This window comes from Lemur catta, chromosome 11 (assembly GCF_020740605.2).
Source record: "Lemur catta isolate mLemCat1 chromosome 11, mLemCat1.pri, whole genome shotgun sequence".
NCBI lineage: Eukaryota > Metazoa > Chordata > Mammalia > Primates > Lemuridae > Lemur > Lemur catta.
The window spans coordinates 60,378,723-60,386,498 of record NC_059138.1 but is presented as its reverse complement, the minus strand read 5'-3'; positions in this window follow the sequence as shown (position 1 = coordinate 60,386,498).

Below are 7,776 nucleotides of genomic sequence, written 5' to 3'. Positions count from 1 at the left end.
TTTTCTGTAACATAACCATTGCCCAAAGAAGCTCAGGCCAGAACTTTTATGTGGCAGCTAGTGTTTGGTGCACCAGCTGTACTGGGCATGGCCTAAGCATTCTGGGGTTTGCAACGCAAATTCTGGTGCATATGGCTGCAGACTCTGCCTGAGAATGATGGCACCCTCATATTTCAGGTGAGAAATTGACTTCTCATTTTAGATTTTCAGTTCCTCAGAAAAATGTAACAATGTGCCATTTACAAGGTTCATTCATAGGAGTGACTGGGAGTTGTTATATCCCCCTTACTGTTTATCATATCAGAAAACCACAGGTTTTCTCCTGGAAGGGGTACATGACTTTCTGTTGGGAACTGTATTATAGGCCAGTCTTTCTGGATCTTGAACAAATGTGTAAAGAGATATCCATCAACAGGCCGTAGGGTCACATTTTAAAAAAGATTCCTATTACATAAGAAGTGGTAGCAGGAAAAAAATGAAATTTGATTCTTTGAATTTATAACTCAGAAGTATAAGAGAATTTGATTTGGGACTTTAATTATCTTGGAGTCTAACTTAAGAATTCTAGAATTTAATTTCTTTGTGATTTTAATCTTTGAACTTTAATTTTTCCCTGATAATTTGATAATGGCACAGTACAAATATTCAAGTTTGGTCACCTCTATATTGGTGCCATTTTGTTATTGGAATAGCGTCATGTTGCCATATGATCTCATTGCATATCCTCTGGTGAGCTCTATAGACCACATGTCTAGATATAGTGTGAGAGGAAAAATAGAATAAGGTGACCTCTAAGCATTGAGTATGGCAAAATTCTGGAACTAATTTAAACAATGTACCATTCTCACTCACTTTTAGAGCCTCTGGACCAAAGCCTACACTGTTGCACAGCAGCTCCCTGTTGGAATTAAGACAATGATGCCATGAACATAAGAGTACTGCCATGATAAGTGGGACCCATAGCCACATTGCTGGGGAACCACAGGCCAATTGTTAAGCCAAATAGTTTAAAGGAACAAAAAGCTGAGTGTGTTAGGAGAAATGTTTACCCCTCACTTTGCATGATTCCCTATGGAGAGGTTTCGAGTAGAGTAAGGTTCTTAGGCTTTTGCTATACTCCTTCCACCACTGCTCACTACCGCTACTCACCCACTATTTGGTGGGGGAAATTTATTATTTAACAGATCATATTTCCAAATCAAATGGAGCTTTCTATTATGTCTCTTAAACACCGAGGACTTAGTGTCTTTTCTTCCCTGGCCTCCCAGACTAATGAGTGGGAAGCAGTGATACTGGATTAGTCTCCATCAGGGAAGAATTGCAATCTCACTGCTCCTGTCGTTTAAGCCACATTCTTCAAACCAGCAGTAAAAGGAGTGATATTCTCTTCTTCAATCTGCCTGATTATGTAGTTATTTTTCAAATGGTTCTACACTCAGGCGGAGAGAATAAGGGTGTTATTTATTAGCCTACTCAAATTCCTATACATTGTAATTGTCTTGGTATTTAGATTATTTTAAATATCAAATGTGGGAATGTTCACTCTTATGTATTTGCTCTTGGAATATCCTCTGGTTTCTAAATGCTATTTTAGAACTTCATCTTTCTAGAAAAAAAATGAAGGTCAGTTAAACATACTTCCCAAGCTTTTACAAAATCCCCTTATGTTATATTTTTGGTGTGAAACAAAGTTACAATTTCATGGATATAATAATCATGTTGAGGAGAAATAGTTTCATATATAAATTAAATTTTTAATTTTTTTTTTTTAGATTTTTAAATCTTTAGGGGTCCCCATTCTATCCCACTAGATAGCTAGAAAACTCAAGCTTGTTAGGGGGACATTTTCTTTTGGATTCTAACTACCTTCTTACTTGGCTCCATATGTGAGGCATTCCCTACTTTGTGAATCTTGATGACAGGCAGTGCCTACTGCCCACTCTAGGATTTTTTTCCAGTTTTGTGCAGCTAGGTCACATGACTTAGATTCTTCCAATAAGATGCACCCACACTAGCCTTGGCTTGAAAGCTGGAATGCAAAGAAGCAAGGAGGGTGCAGAATCCACTCACTTAAGTGGCAGTTAAGGCAGTAGTTGCATCCATTTTCCTAAGGTGGCAACAGCAGAAGGGGTTCTAGAAATATCTCTATTGCCCAGCCTTGATCACTGGGGCAGTTCCAGGGGAAAGACTCATTCTCAACAGTGCTGTCTTGATAGACAATTTCTGGAGAATGATTTGGACTCTGTCTCTAACATGTAGCCTCCAGGTCCAGTTTTCCAGCAGTCCCAGAAATTGAAAACCATCTAATAGTCTTTAAAAATCTCGTTTCTGCTTAATTCAACCAGACATGATTCTATTGCTTGAAAGTAGGAACCCTGAGGGATACCTTGTTCAGTTAACACTATCTCAGTTTCTGCCAGTATGAATACTCTCCTAGCAATTTAAAACAAACATTTTTGGGTAAGTCATCAGTCTTTCAGTGTTCTACCCTTTTCCCTTTTTCTTGCGCAAAAAGTATCTAGATCTGTGTAGTCTAATAGAACATCCACTAGTCACAAGCAGCTACTGAGCACTTGAAGTGAGGCTATTCTGAATTGAAATGTGCTGTAAGCAAGGAATACATGTAGAATTTCCATAGACTTAGTACAAAAAAAAAAACAACCCAGAATGCAGAATATTTCCTTAATAATGTTTCATATTAATTATATATATTATTAAAACTAATTTCTCTTGCTTCTTTTTACTTTTTTAATACAGCTACTAGAAAATTAAAAATTGCATATATAGCTTGCATTATATTTCTATTGGAAAGACATTGAGGGAGCAACTAGTCATACATTTATATGTTATATTATTATTATGCTAATAATCCAAACACCTCGTCCTTAAAAATAATAAAATTATTATTTTCCACAATATAGTTTTATAACTAGATCCTTTTTTTATTAAGAAGGGAAGGGAAAGGAGTTTATTAAGCACCCAGGTGCCAGGCATAGTGCTATGTAATTTGCATATATGATTTCACTTAATTCTCATTATCACAGCATGAAGGAAATAGTGGAATGGGAAGATATACTAAGAAGCTAGGTAGTTTTCCCAAGGTTATACATCTATTATGTGGCAGGACTAGGCAAGGAACACAGATTAGTTTGTCTTCCAAAAATGCTTTTGCCATTATGACCCTGTGTGATAACACCTCCTCCCTACCACCACTTTCGCCATTCAGAGGAAAGATTCCAGAATAAATCTATAGCCTAAGGAGCATCAGAAACTCTTTGTTTTAATCTATACATCCCATTTCCTCTATTTTTCTGATTCAGAAAATAATGGTATTTTCTGTAAGTTATTGTAAGATTTACAGTTTCAGATTATCCCAGTTCAATAACTAATGACAATTTAGACATGTTGGAATGAGACATTCTTACCCAACACAATTTCTGAACTGAAAACAATTTTCTATTTTTTCTTTCTTTTAGGTCTAGGTTTTCGATTCCAGTTGAACCTAGATCTATTTTAAAACATAGATATTTTTAACTTCCTATTTTAATTAACGAATTATCTGGTCCGTCAGGAACCCTTTAAACCAGTATAGACAATGACTATATTTTCTATGTCAAGAATATATACCGGTGGTCAAATAATTTTCTATGTGTGGGAGGTAACCTATGAGACATATTTTTAAGTTCTGATATATTGAAATTTCCGGGTCATTTTGATAATTTATGGGAACATTTTAAAAGACTATTTTTTAATGAGTAGGTATCAGAATATCCATAGCATTTGAAACCATAGATAAAGGTCCAGGTAAAAAAATGTAATGCTTCTATGTATAACTAAAAAATAAATACCAAAATAAATTCACTAAGTTAGCTTTCATGATAGATATTTTTTCCCAGATATGGTTCTTTTATACCCTCTGAACTTTCGCTAATTGTAGATTAACCTGTCTCATATACATATTTATCCAAAACAGTATTATCCATGCTATTCATTCTGTGGTGACTAAAGGAGCACTTCTATGTCTACAGAGTTAGGGGCTCTCTTGAAATTTTTCATTAACAAAAATCTTTACAACCTCTGAGTGCCATAATCCACATATCTCAGAGCCTAAACCAAGTGGGTTCTGAGAAAGATAGAAGTTGTATCATAGCATGTCTTTCAGAATAATAAAATTCAGTGTACTGAATTCACCTAAGTAGCTTCATTTGAGCGCTTTAAAAAACAAACTAGATGACATCTGAGGGGCTCTAAAATATGCTCAAAGGGAAGACATAAGAAATATACATTTGGCTCTGTCCTAAAGAAGAGCACAGAATAACAGTGAAGTTGAGAATAACAAACACTCTGACTTGTAGGAAAGATTGCCATGAACTGCAATGATCTGAGGAGGTTAAGAGGACTTAGACGGGGACAGTCAGGGATGAAAGCAAAAAGAACCTCAGAAGTAAAATTAGAGGCAAGAAAGAAAATTGCATTTTCCAAGACAGCTAGAAGATAAAGTTGACTGGAGTACAATGTGAAAAAAAAAAAAAAAAGAAAGAAAGGAAAATCGTCAGATAGAATACCCTGTGCTTTAGCTTATTTTGTGAAATATCTTGAGTGCCAGACTAAAGGAGCCGATTCTACTAAATGAAGTATCACAAGAATGGAAAAACAAGCACCACATGTACTCACCATCAAATTGGTATTAACTGATCACTTAAATGCAAATATAGTAGTAACATTTATCATGTGTCAGGCAGGTGAGAGAAGGGAGGAGGGGGTGGGTATATACACACCCAATGGGTGCAGTGTGCACCGTCTGGGGGATGGACACAGTTCAAGCTCTGACTCAGGCGGGGCAAAGGCAATATATGTAACCTAAACATTTGTACCCCCATAATATGCTGAAATAAAAAAAAAGATTCTGGATATTATCCTGTCTGTTACGGGGTAATTGTAATGAATTTTATGCAAAGAGATGAGAACATACTGGTTTGATAACATTCTTTTTTTTTTTGCAATTATACTTTATTTGCATATTTATTTATTTGTTTATTTTTAATTTGGGATATTATGGGGGTACAAACATTTTGGTTACATGAAATGCATTTGCCTCACTCAAGCCAGGACTATAAGCGTGTCCTTCTCCCATATAGTGTACCCCGTTTCCATTAGCTGTGGGGTTCCTTCCCCACCCTGTCTACCCCCGACCTCCCATCCCCCTACCTGACCAGCACCCAGTGAATATTACTACCACGTGAGCACCTTAGCATTGATCAATTAGTACCAGTTTGATGGCGAGTACATGTGATGCATGTTTTTCCATCCTTGTGATACCTCACTTTGAAGGATGGGCTCAATCTCTATCCAGGATAATATAAGAGGTGCTAGATCACCACTGTTTTTTGTAGTTGAGTAGCATTCCATTGTATACATATACCACATTTTATTAATTCACTCATGTATTGATAGGCATTTGGGTTGTTTTCACATCTTTGCAATTGTGAATTGTGCTGCTATAAACATAATATTCTGAACTAATGAGATTTAAGTAAGGAAAAAGGGATGCAAGATTTATGATAAAGCAAGCACTGATAAAACTGTAGCTCTAGGTGAGGAAGAAGGATGAGGGTTGATTCCAAATTGGAACTAAGGTACCAAGCCTGGAAGTTTAGAAGAAGGACTTGAGTATGAATAAAAACAGATAATATGGATATGCGAGAGAAAGCCAATTTAGAAGTTAAATTCTGTTGATTTTGAGTTGAGAACACTATTAACAAGACTAAGCATGAAGACTGGAGAGGAGTATGGAGTTAGAGTTTTCTGATTTGCTAACTTTATCAAATTCATTAAGTGCATTAGAGCAATGTGGACAATTAGAATCACTGAAAAATTGCTTATGATTTATTAGAATTATTTATCTATTACCTTGCTTGAGTTTAGCTTAAATAACTTAACATTAAGTGATTATTCAAAAGTGATCACAAATATCCCAAGTAATTGGTCAAATGAACACGTGCATACAGAAGTAAAGAGACTACTAAAGGCGTATATCCTTAGAAGACATAAAACATCTAAACTAGTTGTTGTTTTATTATTTTGTTCTCATCCATTGGAAGACATCCTTTGATGAGACATAATACAGTTTCTCACAAAAGGTATGGTTCACCTTGTTCTTGACTTTTTATTATAAAAATGTAATTGGCAGTTCTCAAAAATCCCATTCTTATTCCACATTACTTTTATATAGCACCCAAACATAGAAAGTGAGTGAACCACCAGTGTATTGACTGGCACAGAATTTGCTGATTCCTTTAAAATATTTTTGCTTCAGAATCATGGTGTATAGAAAAAAAATAAAATGAAAAAAAATAAAATGTGTTATATATTTAACCAAGATTTTTGTTGAGTTCTCTCTAAATTATTTCAAACACGTGATCCTACAATAAGAAATACATAAGGACTTGTTTTTTAAGAATGCATTTGGGAGGATTGGCTTTTATTTGACCACATACTCAAAACTAATCCCTTAGGTTGGGGTCTATCTTTTTGGTATTTGTTATATTCTTCCCAAGGTCATTGCTCTAAATCAAACAAGAAGTTTGGAAATAACAGAGATATGGGAATTTGAAGAGCATTATAACTTGACTAACGCTTGATGATTCTTTAAGGTACATTATAATAGGCAAGAAAATTACTTAACATTTATTTTTCCTCCTAACCTATCTCTACACCAGGAGTATAATAGAGATATTACAAACCTTTTTCTAGCTTGATTCACTTGGAAAAATAAAAGTACATTAAAAAGTTCTAAGACAAAGGGAGTACTATTACTACAGCCACCAGCTATTATTAATAGTATTATTTATAATTGTTACACCATTCTAAAAGGAGCCCCTTGCCAAAGGAATCATAAAAGCTATGAACTTCTACTCGTGGGGAAATGGATCTGTGGATATTAATGTCCCCTTTTGTCACATCTTTTTATTTTATCCAACAAAGTAGAGAGAAAAGCTAAACTAGGCAGAACAAATAGAAGTTCTTTCACTTGTATGACAGAAAATTCCCCCATGTGGAAGCTTCAAACAGTTATAATAAATCTTGATTTAGAGAAATATAATATTTTATGATAGAAGATATTTCATTTCCCTAAACTGCTCTCTTGTACAAGCCTATAAGAAAAAAGCAAGAAACATGAAATTTTTGTTGACTGACAAAAACAGGACTGATAGTTACTTAGGATTTGAAAAAAAAGGAGTAAACTAATTTATGAAATCAAGATAAGGCCATAAATTTGGGGATGGTATTAGTATCTACATCATAGGGGGTTTTTTTTTGAGAATTGAGAGACAAAGTGTATAAGGTGCTTGTCACGACCTGTTCCCACGGCAGGTATTGTATCATGCCTCCTGCTATCCCCACCACCAGTGTCACTTCCATCACTACCAATATACTTCAAGCAATAGAAAATATTAATTAAAAGTATCTATGTTGCATTTAAATGATTTTCATTATATTAGAGGTTACTATTCAATTAGAAATCATGCTATTTTTTTCCTACCCATTTTCACATTTGATGTAATTTAATATAAATCACAATTGGTGGCTGAGTCATCATAAACCTATTTGATAATTTTTAATAGACAAAGCCAGCTTTAATTAGCCAATTCCTCATTCTAAACATTCAGTTTATTTAAAAAATCAATATTTAATTGCAGAAAGAGTTCTCAGATTGTTTGATGAAGCCATGCTGGAGGCCATGGTCAGGTTACACCACCATGTAAGCAGGGCTTC